General features: G+C 37.6%; 1 protein-coding gene across 18 annotated transcripts in view; it reads right to left on the bottom strand.

The window, feature by feature from the left end:
- TENM2 (teneurin transmembrane protein 2) overlaps positions 1 to 20,088 on the bottom strand; it is a 668,147-nt gene that overhangs the window by 323,958 nt on the left and 324,101 nt on the right. Inside the window, exon 1 of one of the 18 annotated variants that reach the window (XM_063349525.1) lies at positions 18,759 to 18,775. The exons of the other annotated variants lie outside the window; for them this stretch is intronic. The gene's annotated coding sequence lies outside the window, so the exon portion shown is untranslated. Of the gene's footprint in view, positions 1 to 18,758; positions 18,776 to 20,088 lie in introns of those variants that run through there. 18 annotated transcript variants of the gene reach the window in all.

A 20,088-nucleotide genomic window follows, 5' to 3' on the forward strand; every position in this document is an offset into this window, starting at 1 on the left:
CAAGGTGATTAAAAAGAATATTTAGGACTGGTTATTCAAATGTACCTGGCAGAGCTGCATAATCAAGATGGATAACATCTGTCCTACAGCAGAAGCATTTCTCCTTTTCAAAATCACCTTTCTAAATTAACTAGCCTGAAAATTCTGTTGAACTGTAAGACCTAAAAATAAAGATGATTTTAACATTACTGTGACTCAGTTCATTTCTGGTTCTACTGTTCATCACCAAACAATTATATCGACAACCCTCCCTGCCCCTCCCCTGCCCCACGCCCCCACGCCCAATTCTAATTAGTGCTAACCGCATGCGGAAAACAAAAAGCTGAGAGAGAACTGTATCAACAGCTATGGCAGCACATCTTTCCCTGACAGTGACACACCTTACTATTTGCAGACTAAAGAAATTGTTTTTCTACATCAGGATTACTAATTTCTCACATCTCCACAATGCTACTTTAGAACTGGGCTGTAAAACAGAATAAATTAATCTGTTATTGTATCATTAAACTCAGTAAGCATTTTTTATATCCATTTTTCCTCGGCTATTCTCTGTATTGGCCCAAACCCCTACATAACCAACCATTTATACTTTTCGCCCTCTATGTTTTTTGTGTCAGACCATCATCTCTTTCAATTAAATGTAGATACGGACTCTGAAGACAGCTACTTAAGGTCATGCCAGTGGGAAATTACAAGTTATCAACTCCCCAACTATACTAAAGCTCTGTAAGAATTTTAATTCTCCAGCAAGTTAATACTTACTATATCTTGCTTTGCTTATTTTACAACCAGAGTTTTTTTGCCCACTGTTGAGAGCACCTTCTTCTTTAATGATATCAATACTATCTAACAATCTGTGTCATGTTCACTCTTCCATAGATCTAATGTTTAATCGCTTTAGCATGTCCCTGACCTTACTATTTTGGGGAACAGAAATACAGCAAGAAAGGACAAACTAAGGTGATCGGGTAAATGAGTTTCCCAAATCATTAACGCCACGAAGAGCAAGGATTCAGTGTGTTACTTCAGCTTCATAGGATATAATTACATGTTTTGATTAGCAGATATATTTTCCCAGCCTCAGGTGTCAACAAGGGTTCAAGTGTGTAACATGTATAAATGGGTGCTAATTTTACTAGTCATGAAAATGTGTTTCGCTAATTACATTTATATCCTCTTAGCCAATTTTCATTCGATATTGCTTCTCTGTAGTACATCTTCCTGTTTATTTCCTTACAATGACATTTGAGCTCTTCCAAATGACACAGTGATTCTAAAATTCAGTAGGTATGACAAGTTACTTCCCCCCACTCAACATCTGTCATATGAAAAAGTAACAGGATTTACAGAAGTCTATACAATTTTGTGGTCATTTCTGTAGCTCTGTGAATTCTATCCCATTTAGAATGTTATCATCTGGGATTAAAATCTTACGGCAAAAGCAGTGCTCTTCTTTCACCCAGGTGATTCTTGCTAGGAGTGGAAGAATTTCTGATTGTTGACACCAATAAATAAGGGAGCAAGCCTGTTTTAAGGGAGTGAAGCCCTTTTCCCTGCCCTGCAGTTTCCTGACAACGTCCTTTGTGTTTTGCTAACAGAAATGAGGACTGACAACTGCAAGAATCTCTTTTCAGATAACTAGCCATAGAATGGTTTGGGTTGGAAGGGGCCTTAAAGATTGTCTACTTCCATGCCCAAATCAAAACCATTATAGAAAATATTTAAGGCTTTGGATAGGAACGTGGGATAAAACTACTAACCACAAGCTGCTGGAAATCAGAATGCCTCAGTTAAGAGCATGCTTCTACAAGTCACACTGCGAAACAAGAGATCAGCCTAAAGGTTTCTAACAGTGATATTGTTATCTATACATCATGATCTTTGGAGTACTTTTCCAAGAGCAATCTGGGCCGTGAGTGGCACATAGACCAGACTGCGCTCTCCTCCCTGCATCGTCGGTGTTACTCAACATTCTGTAGGAAACGGACTGGTATGGAATGAGTCTGCTGCCTCTTCTCTGCTTATGCCTCTCAGTACACTGAACAACTCGTAACAACGCTGAGCTGCTGCTACCTAAAGGCACATACAGCAGCACAAGGACAGTAAGCACCATTACAACCAAAATCCCATTCTCTGGGCATCTTTGTTATATATTTAAACATGAAGCAATTCCTTAAAAGGATAAGTTATGAATCTTAACTTTTTAGTATGCCATTAATGTTCTCAAAATAGCGCTAAGATCTCTTACCTACCTCATATAATTAAATGGTTACTATGAAGCCACAGTTCACTAGAGAACATAGCCAATGTTAGCGAACAGCTGAAGACCTCAGCAGTTCGGTCCTTCAGCTTGCCGTGTGGCCTCATGCAGTGTCGCTGTCACGGCTGAGGCACAACTTTTGAGCCCGTAAGAAAGAACAAGAGGCCAAGAACAGAAAATTCCACAAGGACTTGCATGAATGAGCATGATAAAGTATTGGTTTGATCTACTCTGAGTCTGCTCTTGCCACTGATGCTTCAAGACCCTTACTGATAATTATAAACATGACTAACTCCAAAAAACAATTAAGGGGAAAATCACATGGAAATTACTAATATATTCAGACGGTGGTAAGTTATTACAGAAGACTGCTAGCACAGGGACTGGATTTATAAGTTTGCACATGAATTGATATATCATAATTACTAACAAGTGACAGACTTCAAAAACCATATTAAGACTTAATGCAAAAACTTTCATAGTGAACTGATTAAAAAAAAAAGCCTAACCATGGTGCCAAAAATGAGTATAGCCAATTCCCATTTCCTTTGGAAATTCTGTACAGAATAAATAGTACATATTCTTCTGATAAGACCTGCTGACCATTTGTGCTTATTCAGTGCGTAACAACAATACTGTCTCAAAGCCTAACTGGCACTCAACAAGTACTTCAGCACTGTTGAGAACATTTTTAAATAATACAGTGCCAAGATCCTTACAAAAAAGGTAAAGAAAGCTTAAAACTTTCAACTTGTAATAGGTACGCTATGACAAAAACTGAGCCATGCGAAATGTCACCAAAGCTGCGTGCAAAGCTTATTACAAAACGTAAGTTTTAAAAAACAATGAGTAGACATCTGTAAAATATGACCTTAAAACTACTATTATACAGCTGGCACAACAGACCAAGGGTGATTATTTTTTTGACTCCTGCTCCTTTGCATCAGCCATACTATGTGTCTTCAGACTTACCTAGTTGGATGGAAAAACATAATGAAGTAATCAGATTTATGATGAGAGGCTTCTTTTCTTTTGCTTTACCCTAAAGGCTGCAGATAGCTTTACCCTTGTTTTAATATTTTACATTTGAAAAATGGGAGCAATAAGGACATAAATTCAAAGATACTGCATGCACGTTCATTTTAATGGAGTCATCAGCACTATTTAGTTACCAATGGACAAAACCTCTGCTTTCATACGGCCTTGCTAAAGGTTTTAAGCATGAGCAGCCTCATTCCAGAGAACGAGAATACTCACACACAAAGATAAACGCATGTTTAAGTGTTTTAATCACAAGGGGCTTATATGCGCATGTTCTGCACTTGGCTAAAAAAAAAAAAATAAAAAAATTAGACAATAACGATTTTTATTTCTTTCCATTAAAGTCACTCTTACCATATCCAATAGCTTTTAGCAAGTACAAACAAAAGCACTGTGGATAGCACAGTATATCATGTATGCGAAGAATGTTTAAAATTTAATTTTTCAGCGTTTTAATTGTATATAAATCAAATCAAGTCAGCTGCCATAAGAGAAAAATTGATACATTCATGGTGTGTGTTATGAACTCTAATTACTGGAACCCCTTTTCAACCTTGACAACTTATATATTAATTTGTTCTGGATTTCTGGGTTTTTAATGTTATTTCTGTTAATAAGAGAGTAAGTTTCTACACTGTACTTTTAGTCCTGATCATTAGAAATGTAACGCGCAACATGAGCCAGAAACTGCCAGGGAGGGGAAACCCCCTTAAATATAAGGGGGGGGAAAAAGGAGCAAAGTTGTGCTAAAACTGGATGAACTATTAAAAAGCAATTTTGCTTTTATCTTCAAAAAGGTGATGCATTACAATTAAAACTTACAATTAAAATTTTTGTACAAAAACTTTTTTTTAAAAAAATCAATGAGTTAAAGAATATTTTGGTATCACAGACATATTCTTGTCAAGAATAACAGAAGTTGAGCCTAGAGCTTTCAATGAAGTACTGAGGAAAAAAAAAAAAAAAGATATCTCTACCCAATTAACGATCATTTCGGAACACTCGGAGGGGACGAAGCATCCCAGAGGAACAGAAAGCAGTATCTGCCTTTACAAAGTGAGGGGTAAGGGAGGAAAAGGAAATTAATAGACCTGTTGCTTAACTCTGATATCAAATGACATGGAACCAATTGCTAAACATGAAATTTTGTGAAGATAAGAAACGAAGATAAGAAACAGTACAGAGATTTGTTATGAGTGAATTAAGAACCAATTCAAATTTGTTTCTTTAGCTAAAAGGGACGTGGTACTCTTGGAGGGGATCTCGCCGCAGTGTGCCAGAGGATATGTTTTATAGCAATTTAATCTCCACCATGAAAAGACAATGAAAAGACGCCTGGCCCAGCGCAGGACTAACAAGTCACTCCTGAAAGATGCTTCAGAGTGTTTCTATTCCTAAGGACTACAAACTGTAGAGCAGGTTATCCTAAGGGACTCTGGTATCCAGATTTTTTATTTTTATTTTTTTTTTTAAATTTACAATAAGTCTTTCCGAAATCACCCAGTAAATCAACAAGTAAACAACTGACCCAACTCATAGAAAGGCAATAAAATCCAGGTGTGCATTTCAATCATGCATGGCACAAACATACACTACATCTAAAAATACTCTATGAATATTTTATTGTGATATAAATATTGTTTATGGCAGTCCAACAGTGGAGATTTTCAAGTGAAAAGAGGGAAGAAGTGCTTCAGAAAAACACAAAGAAAAAGAAGACTTTCTAGAGAAGCTGTAGAAGGAAAGTAATCCCCATTCCCCTGCATCTCTCCAACTTCTTTTGAAGTGACAGGGAAACAGATGATGTGCCACATTTTTTAAATTGTTACCGAACAGACCAAGTGAAGAGGAACGTATCCTTCAAAAAGCTACAGACAGCAACCATTTCAGGAATATGCTAAAAAAGCTTCTCTCCACATCTGTTAGTACGCTCAGAGAACAGCATCCAGGGTTTTCTATTTTGTATTATACTATTTGTCACAGATCTGGGGACTCCTTGTTGTGATGGTAAAATAGTAACTTTGGCCTGCATGGGGAATCCCAGAAACCGAACCCGCAGACTGACGTTCCACATGCATTACCTTCTCTGTTTTCTCAGGAATGAGGAAGGGATCGCCTGGAAAGCAAGCCAGTTCTTAAGATACAAACAGCAATACTGTACAGCTATCCCCAGCCATGCTATCCCAAAGCCTAGCTAAGGCTTTAAACGCTGAGTGGTGTTCACCATGTATTGTAACTAACTTGGCTCCTCGTTAACATCTGCCGGACGTACAAACACCTGTCAGTCTCCATTCACAGTTTAGCACCGTGCAAAATAACGCTGTCTGATTTCAGAACACGCCAGAAAAATTAGGTACTTGGATACACTTATTTTTCACCTATAGAAGCCTAATTTGGAGAGCGATTTTCAAAAATAAAGACTTGGCACTTTCTCTGAAGGATGAGAACCCCCTCTCTTTATTGCACCGAAAAGGCCGCTGGCAGATGCAAAGCGCCTTTCTCCTACCGCACTGTACACCCAGTCGGCACGTTAGAAGCTCGCACAACTCCTCCTATAAAACATCCAAGCTACTATTTATTTGCTTAATTCGAAAATTAAAATTTTCAAGTAAAATATAAAGACACCATTACCTTGCTCAACCTAAGCACACTTTTGATATACTGTCAGGCTATTATTAGTTCATCTAGTTATTCAGAAACAACAAGACATAAAAAGTGAAGTTCTAAGTTAGCACAGCATGCCTTTGGGTAGCATTATATAGCCCTGGAAGTGAAATAATCATCATAAAAATACACAGCCTGCCGTGCAGATATTCCTTTAATAAAATGAACTCTGTATTTAAAAATCAGAAAAAAAGAAAACAAAGATGAGGAATATTTGAGTATACATGCAATGACATCACAACCTCAGATTTAATAGCCCTCAAATCTCAAATATATTGTAATGCTATATCAACTACTTCTATAAATTCTATTTTCCCACTGTGAAAATCATTGCCAGCTTTTGGCATGACTACACTGTATTTTTAGGACTTGTGTCAGGGGAAATGTTATTTACAAACACCTATGTACTATTTAGCATGCCTCAAGTAAAACAAAAAAGGCAAAAAAAAATCCGAAAAACAAAACAAACGCAAAACCCAAACAGAAAATCTCCTGTAACTCTTACGTATCTGATACGTACAGCAACTCTCTGCGGTGTACATCTCTGAAAGGCAAAGAGCCTCAACCTTATCTTCTCCTTTTCAAAGAGAAAGAAAAACTATTGAGAGAAAGAAAATGAACAGAAACTATACTAGCCCGTTTTCATGTACCTTTTTTTCATAGCAATGGTATGTATAACATAGAACTGTCTTTACTGTTGTTAGCAGTATTTACACAGCAAGTGTACTGCAGAAGAATAAATATTTTCTATAATTAATTCGCAGTGTTACATGTGATTTGTTGCTTAGCTTTTGATGAAAACATTTAATTTAATAAAATCCAGCCTTTTCCTCTGTATTCCCTCTCCACGTTCTATTGTCACTAATTAGAGCACCTTCTCTCTCCCCCTCCCCCACACACACAGGGAAAGCTGCCAAGCAACTCCCTCCGGAGCCACTGTCATGGCTACTTTTCAGATTACTAGGCGGGAAGATGTAAAGTGCGATGCCGAGGCCCCTGTCCATAGGGATTATGTGTCTCACGGCAGGATCCGCACTCTCAGATGAGTCAATCCAAAATCCTCTTGCCCCACTCCGACAGCCCAGTCAAGCCATCCCTGCTGGCAGCCACTTGCCGTCCACTTTACTGTTGCCAAAGATAAACTATGAATGCTTATGTTTAAACTGGGCACCAAAATACTTTAGTACCAAAGCTCCTAATTCATAACCAAAGTGCTATCGAATTGATATTTAAATTAGATAGTGCAGTTTTCAACAAGAGTTCAGAAAAACTGAATTTTGCTATGGTTACAGGTAGAAGTTTGTTAACCCCATGAAATACGCTGCTTCTGCAAAAACACCTATCACCCTGTTTTGTTAATACTCATTTAGAGACACACTCGTGCTGAACTATTTCATTCATTAGTCCTTATTTCTCATTAGTTTATCAAATGTGGAACAAAACCAAAGCCAAACAATCCCCTCACTCTCCCATTTTAAACATTTGTCAGTTCTTGGGATGTAAATTTGTGAAATTAAAAAAAGAAAAGAGGCGGCATTTATTCTACGTCATAGTTTGCTCATCCAGACACAAATGACTCCTTTAACTCTACTGGGATGCCGCAGTTCAAAGGACATTTGCTATTCCAGGGAAAGCAGGAGCAGTGTATTTTGGTGGTCGGTTCCGTACACAGAGCAGTCTCCAGAGCAGATATTGCAGCACAACAGGCTACAGGGAGCTTTACAAAAATAGACTATCTTCCTTTATTAAAGGAAATGTTTCATTTAGCGAGATTCCAAAGGCAATATCATATGGAGAGTGAAAAAATCCCAGACACGACTCCAGATTAGTAGCAAAGCCACCTTGTAGCTGCATCGCTACTTTCACAATGAAGTACATGGTACCCGTCCCTTACATTCGCATTACAGTTCTACCAAAAAGCTCAGGCATCAGCGCTCTCGATCTTGAAGCGCCTCCTGTTCGCCATTGCTCATGAGGAGTAACCGCCCTTTCTACGCCCCATTCCCGGGCTCTTCCACTACTCCACATGGCACACAGCACCTTTGCCGCTACACCTGCACTCCGCCAGCCCCAAGAGGCGGCAAAGAGAGTTTGCCTACTAGGAATTATTTCCAAACGCTTGGCAAAGAGCATAGGCTTCCACAATGACATCTAACAGTGCAAAATTCTTACCCGCTGATGTTAAAACAAGTTTGTCATTTAGTTCAGTGGAAAGATGACTTCACCCACCAGATTCCTGCTGCACTGGTACAGACTCAGAAAGCTCTGTAACTAAGGACTACTGCTGCTCTGTAGCTGTAGCAGACGGCAATACGATAGGTATCTTCTTTCTGCTACACATACTTACCACCACAATCAGAAGTACTGGAGAGTAAGGAACAGATGGGAAGAGAAACCAGTGTAGAGGTAATTCTGCACCCTTTTCTTTCCTTATTCTTTTTGGAAAAAGAAATTTAAATTCAGCAATCTTAGACCCCGCTGCAGGATAAATATAAACTAGACAGACTAAAGACAAATACAGGCTCTTTCGTGATGGGCAAATGGGTGTAACTTCACTAGAACAGAAGTAATTGTTCGAAAACCCCCACCACAACAGCAAAAAACCCCGTCTGACAAGAAAGGGGGAGGAACTAATTTTGTTTTCATTATGCAGAAAGATATTCTTTGCACTAAAAAGTTCTTGTAAAATTAATAACAGACTGCCTATCAAATTTATATTCTTCTATTAATTATAAGATTAAAATCCTCTCTTTTTTGTAGTTGTTGCTTGAAACTTGTTTCAGAATATTCTGCATAGATCTCTGATTTTTTCAGTAGAAATTCAGTCAGGACAAATATTAAGGATAGAATAGCTGGCAACGCACATCTTACCAAATTTCCAAAAGTCTATCAACTTCACATGAGTGGAAAGATGAGCAAAATAATATTTATGAAGGCAGTATTCAAATAAAATTTAATTTAACCTTGCCCAGAATATTCTCTTTTATCTTGTGAAAAAAAATATATTAATATCCATACTACCTCATTAAAAAAAACATAACAAAGATACTGGCAAGTTGGCAGCAGTTTCAAAACACATAGAGAGATAAATAAAAGACAAAATCATCAACAAAGTGATGATCCCCAACTCAAGCTCCTCTCCAGCTGTTCAGACGCGTACGTACAGAGAATAAAATAACTGTGAGGCTGTTTTTCCTTCCTTGGGGAACTGCTGTCTTTTCCATCACTGCAAACACCACGTTCAGCAATTGTCACATCTGAAGATCTCTTTGCCTCTCCCCTACCCTTTTTTTAACAAAACGTACTGTAACGCTTGAACAAGAAAAGTATAAAATAGAGCAAAATGGTCACTGAATCTTAAACTTATTGACAGAACCCCTTCATACACTTACATTTAAAAATATGAATAAATAAAGCATTTCTCTTTTTTTACCCCCTTGAAGTAATAATATCTTACAATTATCTTATCAGGTAGGACAGCCTGTACAAGAAAAAGAAAAGCATTATCAGCTTTCTTAACTCACTATGTCCATGAAGTTATACTGTTGCAAGGAACGGCAAACTAATATAATGTGACTAAGAGCAAGCATGTAAATAGAAACCACTCTTGGTTGGAATGTCTCATGAATTTTCTTTATCACCTTTAATACTCCTATATGGAGTATTTTGAACACAGCATGAAATCCTTCACATAAGCAAGCAGTATTTTTCGTCAAAACCTAAACAGAAGCTGAACTCATGCAGTTACAAAGATTATTGTTTCGCTATTTTCAGGCAGCCTATTACAAAAAGAGAAGTACACCAGCAAGGTAAAGGACAAGTGAATTTTCCAAACTAAATGAGACCTGCAAGAAAGGGACCTTCCCTTCATGGAAACATGAAAGTCATGTACCAACAGAAGTGTGCAAATTTTTATGATTCTACTAATGTTTGTTCAAAACACAGTATACTGAAAAAAGGGCTTGTCCTCTACAAAATATTGATTTTTAGCAGTGAACTCTGACATGTTCAATATCTTCCTGTCTCCTTGAAATTTTAATATAAATAGAAAAGTCTGAAAAAGCAGACACATGTATGGATTTAGAGTAAGGAAGATCAGCTAAGGCCTAATTCTCCAGTTTTGACAGTTGAATGAACATAGTCTCTCACGTTTTAGCACACTATTGCTGGTTGTGCCAGAGATAGAATTTTAATGAAAGAACACATTTATCCATTTAAACCATGTGCAAATGGATGATCCTATTTGCATTCTACAAAGAGTATGCAAATCCATGAGGCACACGCAAAACTGGCAAGCGACAATATCCATAAGCTATGTCTAAAGAAAAATACTCTGAAATATTCAACAAGTGGATGAAGTACAACTTCATTACCACAAAGGTTTGTACCTGAAAAGATTCCTCTCATTACTGTGGCAGAAAAGTTCTAAGTATCCCACTGTTTTACACAGTACTCCCCTTTACCACTTTCATACGGGTCTATTCTTAATTCTACCATACGAATACTTGACATTAAGAAAATTCAAAGCGTAGACCATCATCGTGTTTCCTTGCTGCATTAGCGAACTTACTTTAAAAGCCTTTTAAATGGTCTATTGACCACACCCCTCCCTTATTAACTTCTGAGACATAACGATGCTAGAATCTATAAACTTCAGGGCTTCTTTAACAGACCACAGAACAATCATTAAGGTAGCCGTTGTTCCTCATATATCCCTGCAATTGTGTGCCAACATGTAGTGGAATGCAGTAAAAATATTGTTAGAGGAGTTCACTGGTGAAGATCAGAGTTAGTTGGAAAACCCAGCTGTCACAGTTCGTTATTTGCAACAGGTTCCATGACAACCTGCCAGAATTTGCCTTACAAATTGTTCCACACTGCCTTAAGAGAGAAAAACTGCAGAGAATGCCTACAGGTTTCAGACTCCACCCTCCCTTCCCGAGGCACCAGCTGATCCGAGAGCCTGACAGACTGCTCAGGGTTCATGCTGAGTAGTCATGGAACTGCTGGGAATTTCATTTCTTACCCACACTGCTGTGTTTTGGCCAAAGAAGTGTTACAGAAATCTCCATTTTCCAGAAAATTTAAGAACAACCTGAGGTTGTTGGAAGACGACCAAATTCAAAGAGCTAACTGCAGATTTCAATTAGCTTAGTGAACATCATATGTCATATGTTCTTCCTTGTGTGCAAATTTCAATAATAAATAACATTTAGAGCCATACTTTATCAAGCTTGGTGAGCTCAACATGGCCTACGTTTGTTAGTGTCAATAGACACAACTGGTTACACCTACCCCGAAGGCCAAGGAGAGCATGGCAGAGCAATAAAGCCATGATAAGGGAAGGAACGTTTATCTTCTCAAGCCGCTGTTTTATCGACACAGAAGCACGGAAATCGACATTTTCGTGCTTACCAGATATAATAAAGAGAGAAATATGTAACATCTAGGTAATCTTTCATTTAATTTCATAGGCTCAAAATAATCTTAAGTAATCACTTTTCATCGGTAAGATCCAATTTTCACGAGCTCTCTCTAGTAAAACACACACACAAACACCTGTTTGGAGGTTACTACTTGTTACTAGCTGTTTGGAGAACGGAACTAGCTGGTTGCAGATATAAGAAAGGCTTACAACACCGTGTTTCGATGGAATCTCAGTAACTAAAAATGGAGTGTTGCGTTTTGAAAGACACCACAGTTACCTTTTTAAGCAGAGATTCTAGTAATCCATTCTTAATTTAATTAAGACAGTGAAAATAAACATGCTAATACTTCCCAAAGCGGGAAGATTATAAAGCAATAAAGCAACGATGTGCCCAGGTAACACACCTGACACGTTTACTAATAATCCAGAGGTGTTTTGTTTAAATAGAGATCCCAAAGAAGAATACCCACATTTCCAACGCATCTCCCCGTTGTTTCAACTTAGTAGCAAGCGCTGCACTTCATCAAATGCTCTAAATGTATTTAAAGTACTGGAGGGAAGGGGAGAGATCTCCCAGTTTATTGCGCGATGTAAGAAATTGACAATTTCTATTTAGCAGAAGAGAAGTTTAAACTCAAAATGGAGAACATACACAACAATCAAGCACATGTGAATATTCATTCAAAGATGTCAGTCGACTGGACCAATGTATATAATGCCTTCCGTATACTGAGCTTCTAATCCACAACGCAAAGTCGAAAGTATCCCAAGGAGACCCCAGAAATACTAATGTCTTTCCCACTTTAGATGAATTTCCTTTTCTCTTTCCTGATGAGCAAGTTTAACCATCCACAAACAGAAAATTAATACCTAAGGAAGTTCCCCACACAAGATCCCATGTGCAACTCAAAAAAATCAAACACAGCTTTCCCCCAGGCTAACTTTTTGTTAGCAACTACAGTGTTTGGAAAAAGGCTTTGTGTTTAAATTGGCGATAATTAGGGGAGGACAACTGTGAGGTGAAACTTCTGAAAAAAAAACAGATCACAAAAACTCCACATGGGCAAATAAATTAGCAATTGATGGCTTTTGAGATTTCTTAGTTGCAATATTATTCATTCACTGTGAGGTATTCTCTGTCACATATTTTGCATTCTTTTTCAACTCAAGATGAAAGGTTTGAAACCTGAAGTAGAAATTCTTCAACAGAAAACAAATTCTTCTACCGTGTTGAAAACAGTATCGGCATTAACAAAAATATACAGTACTGATTCCCCCCCCAACCCCACACAGTTCAAATGTAAACGCATTTGAACTTAAATGACTCACTCTTTCTGGAATAATTATTTGGAGGTTTATTAAATCTATTATCCACTGAATACTGATTAACAAGTGAGTGAAAAGCAGAATAATTCTGTTTCTAATAAGCTCTTAGGAATGGCAGTTTTACAATATACAAGTCATACCAGAGTTCTGCTTTTTCTTTATGGGGTAGTCCTACTCTCTTCAATAAGGATAAATTCAGTTGGTCTGTATAGAAGTCACTATTTACAGTGATTTAATTTACTGTAAAATTATAATCTTTCTGCTATTTGATGATATGATACAGAAATCTTTAGGGGCTTTATCCTTTATGAATTATACAGAATAGTAAAACCAAATAAAAGCCAACCACAGCCACATCAACAACCACAGAAAATTGTTCTACTTTATATGACAGAAGAAATTTTCAGGAAATGTTCTCCAAGGCGACTTCTTAGACCAGGAACTACGCACTTGACCAAAATATGAAGAAATCATTATGCTGCTCATCTGGTTTAAAGGTATTCATAAACTTACTTATGGATTATGGATGTTCTCATAGTCAAGACACAGAGAATCCTTCCGAGAAGTCAACCATTGTTTATTGATGCTTCTGCTGTCTCACAGACAGAAATGGATGTACTAATTCCCTCCATCTGCACCTGAAGTTTGATGTATCTATATATATACTGGCCAGCGTTCAGGGTTACATGCATTTATTTTTGCTAGGGTTTATCCCACCTGTGTTGAAGAAGGATAACTTAGATTTTGAACACTAATAGTGAAAAATGAAGCAGCGCAGGCTTATATCTGAAGTTGACTTATGTAAGTAACTATTTGAAACATCTTTCTTGACAAAATTAAAAACGCACTATACGTTAAGGTAGACCTATTTTCCAATGAAACGTATTAGTTCCATATTTACTTCATCTTTTACAATAAAGAAATCTGACTTTTATGATAAAGTTTCTAACTTTCCAATGGTTGGATGTGCATATACAATGCACAAGAAAGATGCGTAAAAGATGCAAGAATAAGTACTTATGACTGAAAATATCAATCCATATCCAAGTCTTCAATTATTTATATTTTTTAATTAATTCCTATTGTATGATATCTCCATTAGCATAAAACTCTCCACAAACCACCCAAATTCGGCATTTCAAAGAATTTTTAAAGCATGCATTTTGATTCCCTACTGCATTAAGCATTCCATAGAATACAGTGCCTCACACAGGCTTCAGGTAGCCAAAGCCCTCAAGAAATTTTTCAATCATCCATATCCAAAGTTCGTAATTCTCCCTGTTTAATTATCCCATTGCACTCTGCAAACAGAAAAGTGTTTTCTCAAAGTACTGGTCAAGCCACTTTGCAAATGGGCTGGCTCCCGCAAGTCAGGCCGTAGCAAGCTTTAGTCCATTAGTATGACAGGTAGTGCTCTTACTAACAACTGCTTTTTACTCCCTCTGACAAATGTGCTCTGTGCCACGGCTGACGTTTGTGTAGTAATCAGGACTGATGGATAGGGACGCCAGCGCTGCCGAAAGTGCCCCCCATTTTAATGCGAGCGATTTGTCAAATGTGCCGCTATCGCACTGCTGTCAGGCACAGCCAGGAAAGCACTCTGTCATCTTTCCACCAACCAAGGTCACTTTGGCAGGGACAGGAGGACTCTCCAATGAAATTCCCATCTCTACCGACTACGTGAACGGCCTGGTCTTCACGGCATTTAGTTTATTTTAAGGAGGCCTTCAAAGTTCTTGCAAAATGTCCTTGTTAGCAAACACTAAATAACAATATAAAAATAAAAGCACATTGAAGCCAAAGTTGCACAGGTAGCTAACAATACAAATTTGGAGTTTCAGAACTGCAGACTTATCGTAAATCCCTGCTTGTCAGGTTCTCACAAGACAGGCTTAATTTAAGAATTATTTAACAATCCAAGGACTTTTGCCACCAGAACACCTTCAAATACAAAGACGGTGCAGTATGGAACAATGATTAAAAGATCAAAGTGACAAATCTACAAAATATATCTGTGTATCATCATGAAATTTTGAGTAAACTTGAGTCTCCAAAACCAAAAGATAAAGAAATAGAGAAACGTAGAACCTTTACTCGCTGCTGTATAAGATGTAGGGAATGGGTAACTTTCTGCTCTAATTGTCATGTAGGAGCACGTTACAAGTTTTTGCAGTACAGCAGCCTCCAATTCTTAAGCACAGGGTTGTTTTTTTAATACTTTTAATACTTTTTTCCAAGCAAAAATATAAATGAGATATAGATGCTTATGTATTTTACAAATCAAGTTATCTGTATCTTCAGTTACTGATATAAAAACCTGCTCTTCAGCAACCAAGGAATTTTAAGAAATTAGTTGGGGACCTTAAGGCAAAATGCGAGAGCAAAGTTATACCAAAGGCATTTGTGAAGTAACGGCCTACTGAAAAAAAAAAGGCTTTTACAAATAAACGCAAAGGTAATAGGTAAGTCATATCATTCCTATCACTTAAAGAAACATAATATGAGTTTGCCAACGAAGCAGAAAACAAATCAGCAAACACACAGAGCATATGCCCACCACTCCATCCTAAATTCGGAGTATTTACTGGCAAAAAATCAAAGCCTGTAAGAAAACATAATTCAAGGTAAAAACCCATAAGATACATCGGCAGAAAGTAGTGGTAATAACAGAAAATTAGATAAATCAAGCCACACAAATCTTTTGCCTACTATAAAAACCTGATTGGTGCGAGAAGCCCTGCACAAAGTTACTCTCACAGATACATCCACGCCAATCCTATTTGCAATTATTTTTGTTTTCAAGGATTGCAAAGATGAAATAGTCTAGTTACAAACACTGATGCTACATCCTTTTCTGCTGTGCATTCCTTCTGAGCCCCAGATGAACTGACAGCAGCTGAGAAAACCTCTACTACTGCAAAGCCACTCTCAGGGCTCCTGCTCGCATCCGAAACTGCGAGCACCGCTGAGTTGTTGGATAAAACCTTCCCATTCTGTAAATGCATTATCTCTAACTTGAGCAGACATTCATTCCATGACTGCAAAGCAAATACACGTTTACTGTTGTAGCAACCCCAGAAAAACTACCCTCTCCTCCCTTTTTCTGTGGCATATCATCAGTTCACATCAAGAGGCACTCAAGATTAGGGAAAAGGGATGTTGGAAAGTTAAGAAACAAAAAAAGGTACATGTTTTATATGTTATTTAGAAATTGATCTAGCCAAAGAATGGCTGTCTCGTATAAAACATGTCAAAAACCTTCCAGGACATCTGACTAGTTTCTCTTTAAAGGCCTCCTGCTTTTCTTCTGACCAGTTCTTTAATAACTATTTGGATCAAATAAGTGATCTCAACTTGCTGTGAAAAATGCAAACATGCCTTCTCAGCCAGAAGGCCTCTGTTTGGCTGCAGGCTGTGGCTTGGCATTACTATAAGCACAGAAGGTAAATAATGACCACGTATCTACATAGTTAAGATTGTCAAAACCACTCTATTCTAGGTCAAATTTCTGGGAAGCTTCAGAAAAATGTGACAGCGGCACCTAGGAACACAGTTAAGGGAAAATACAATTTCTTGCAAAGGCAGAACTCGTGCTGTTTCTTCCATTGAAATCTTGAATACCTCTACATCAGACAAAGAGAGATTCATCCTGCAATCGTGGGTGAAACTTCTGCTGTTATAAAAGTTGATACCAAAATAGTCAATGTATGAGACGCCAGAAATTACCACTTGCACAGGTACAGTAGAGATGTCCAAAAAAATAGCAGAAAGACATCCTCAAACCCTGTGCTCCTTTAGAAATGGGTATCACCACATAAAAGTTAACCAAGCCTTTGTGAAAGTACAGTAACAATAGGCATGGGACAGAAAGGAAGAATATCTCTTCTGCTGCACTTTAAGTTGTGGATGCCCAGAAAATAAAAAAAAAAAAAAAAAAAAAAAAAAAGCATCTGAGATTAAATAAAAAGACTTGAGAAGCAGCATGGGGCGGGGGGGGATTGAAACCAGGAAAACAAAAACATGGACAGGTGGAAACTGCAAAAAACAAACTTCAGCAAAGATTAATGAAAGTGCGTATTGAGGATGTAGGTATGAATATGTGTAAGCATCTCCCCAATTTATAGAAAAATATATATATATGCAAATTCTATCGTAAAAACATTTCAAGTTGATCAGCCACCATGCTGGAAAGCTTTTGCCAGTCTCAGTTTATTTAATCTCTCATCATGTGAAAATAAGGGTAACACAACCAGTTCTCAAACACAAGCACTTGCACATTTGAACAACTGTATATGAACATAGACATTTCTAACACATAAATAAACGCACACAGAAGAAACTGTACAGACAGAATCCTTTGGGGAAGGGAGGACTTGGCAGACAGAACAGCAGCCATTCAAAGTCTAAAAGTTAAGCTGTTTGATACTGTACTTGAGAACAATCCTAAAAGAAATGAACATTTACGGGTGCATACAATACCAATCAGTAAAATCAATACCTAATCACATTGAGAAGTAATAAAGAATGTGGGAGCTTTAAAAAAAAAATTACCAAACAAAAATTATCATCATCAAACCAAAAAAAAAAAAAAAAAAAAAAAGCGTTTTCTAATCTGCTCTTACGCTGATATCAAGGAAACTCTTTCAGCATTCCTTATCAAATAGTAAATATTCATAGTCTCACGCTCACAGATTCCTGGCTAACACTATTCCCGGTACAGGAAGTGACAAATTGAAACCGTGTCTACCTTCCAGTTTTCTCAGCTAAACGCTTCATACTGCCTATTAAACATTTGAAGACAGTCTAGGAATTACCAAATTATTTGAAAAACTTCAGGCAGAAACAACAAAAATTTACTTTCTGAAAGACAAAAGAAAGCATAAACCAAAAGTACAAATACTAAACTGTAACTTCGTACAAGATGAAGAGCTGAGATATATCTCAGCTCAGTCTGTGTTTTAGAAGGAACTAGAAAATTACTCAACAGACAAAGAAGAGTTATTAAGCACGCTAAATAATGGTAAAATGATAATTACACTGGAGATTTGTCTTAATAAATGAGATGCGAAAGGGTCTTTATTATCCACCCATGTGCATGTAGAATTTAATTAGTTATCACCTATAAATGCTAATACCAGAGCTGCCAATCAATCTCCTACCCAGTAATTGAGGAAACTCCCCAAAATACCAGAAGTGAATGCTGAAGAACTCTTTGGTTAGAAAATAGTTAACCCAACAGCAATATGGAGAGAAGGAATTCCTCAGAGAGCCTAAAGAAAGAGATGTTTTCATCTCATTACATCTACCTTCATAATTATAACAAACTCATCAGCCTCTAGATGAATACCACGTATAATCATTTTCCTGCATATTTTCCAAAGCAGGAAACTTAACAAGATATAAATGCTACAGACTAATTTAGGCTATTTGCAGTTCTCATCTCATCTTGAACTGAAGAAAGAAGAAAAGAAGTATAGTTAAGCTAAATATAACTAGATAGAGACTCTTGCTTAGTTATTTACTGTAATCTTTGCTCACAGCAGCCAGGTAAGTAGCAGGTTTATCCTTTTTTTAAAGGAAGGCAAATTTAGAGCATGGTAATATTACAGTCTTTAAATAATAAAAAAGTAATGCAAATAACTAGAGAAGCTGGCATGGTTCTGATCTACCTAAATGGCTGCTTTCATGAAAAAATTTTAAAATCTATTAAAAAAAAAAAAAAAGAAAAAACCAAACACAACTCCCCCCACAAAACAAACAAACAAATATTAAAAGATTACCCCACCAAAGATTACTGTCACTTACACTAGTAGGAAAAAAAAACAAACTAGAGGATTACATCCAGTTGAACAGAATCAGTCACATATGAAGTGCAGTAATAATAATTGGGAAAATCCTGACCCACCCAGTGAAAGTGGAGCTCTGCCAGAAATGCATTTCTTGGCAAGGCTCTGTGCCCACTAATTAGAGACTGAACCATTTGGGGAAAGTTACTCTGTGTCCTCAGGAATTGATACAGAGCTGTCCAAATCCACCTACCTCTCCAAAAGTGAAATTGTCTTGTTACACGTATTGGCACAGAAGAGGATGAGGCAGGAGCGTCCAAGGCGAATCAGGAGGATTAGAGATGAACTGGGGGATAAAGGGTGGGTGTATGTACACAGGCACAACACCTGCTTTCTATTCCCCCCAGAAAGGCAATATTTCTCTTCGTTAGCTGACTGTGTTGGAGAGCACACAAAGCTGCCAAACCTTGGCTTCCACGGTAGCGATGCTGCTCCATAGCTCCGATATGAAGATCACTGAAGGAAGCAATAGTCTGTCCCATGAATACAGTTATTTTTATTGACACATACCGAATAGAAAACCAGGGAATACCCATGTACCCATTTGACACCAAACACAAACTTCCTGTTTAATCCCAAACCTTTCAAATCTGTTTTCTTCACCATCCACCTCACAGTATCAATATGGAACTGCAGAGAGGAGAGACACAAGAGCTATCTGAAGACTGGTCCCAGCAAGGGCAAGGACGTGCTCAAACACGTCTCGATGTTCCCTGCCTCACATGCTCAAAAAGGAGCTTCCTTCTGGAAAGCCAGCGCGCACCACTCCGGTTAGGATCACCAAAAGTTCTTAAACTACCTACTGTGAGGTTTGGTAAGCACACTGATCCCATTTTGAAGTAACCGCATTTATACGTTTCTGAAGTCACCAGGGCAGTGGGACCTCTGCCTCAACAAGCCTTAAAATCTGGCCTGATAAGGAAATTGGTTTTAAACGCAGAAAATAGGCTGAAATCTCTTTTAACACTTAATAAGCATAATGGAAGTCTTTCAGATGTGACATGATTCAACTCTACGCTGGAGGAGAAAGCCGCTTTCTTTTTCTACTTTGCAACTTAACAGACCTAAACTTCATATATTATGGAAGAAGTATTTAAAAATGCCCCAAAATCCCAAGCAGTATTAGCAGATAACTTCTGACAGATAACAAGGAGCAAACACATATGGATAGAGGCAGTTAAAAAAGAACTGACACAATCATTTGCATTTTTTGACAAAACACTTAAGAAGTTTAACACAAAACAACTTAAGTTTCATTTTAAATGTTCATTTGTTTGCCAAAGGCATATTTTACACAAGCAATTTATGTATTTAAAGACAATACACAGCCTTGCAAAAATAGCTACTACGGCTAAATTTGACCTGAAATAAAGGGTTGAAATCATGGGAGTACAAAGATTTCGTAACTTTTTTTTTTTTTTTTTTTTTAAGAAAATGAAACATATTAGCATAGCAGGTGTCTCACTATCCTTCCTGTCAGCAGGCTTTACACTGCCTTTGTGCACTGATGGGTATGCTTGAAA

This window comes from Chroicocephalus ridibundus, chromosome 11 (assembly GCF_963924245.1).
Source record: "Chroicocephalus ridibundus chromosome 11, bChrRid1.1, whole genome shotgun sequence".
In the NCBI taxonomy this organism is placed as follows: domain Eukaryota; kingdom Metazoa; phylum Chordata; class Aves; order Charadriiformes; family Laridae; genus Chroicocephalus; species Chroicocephalus ridibundus.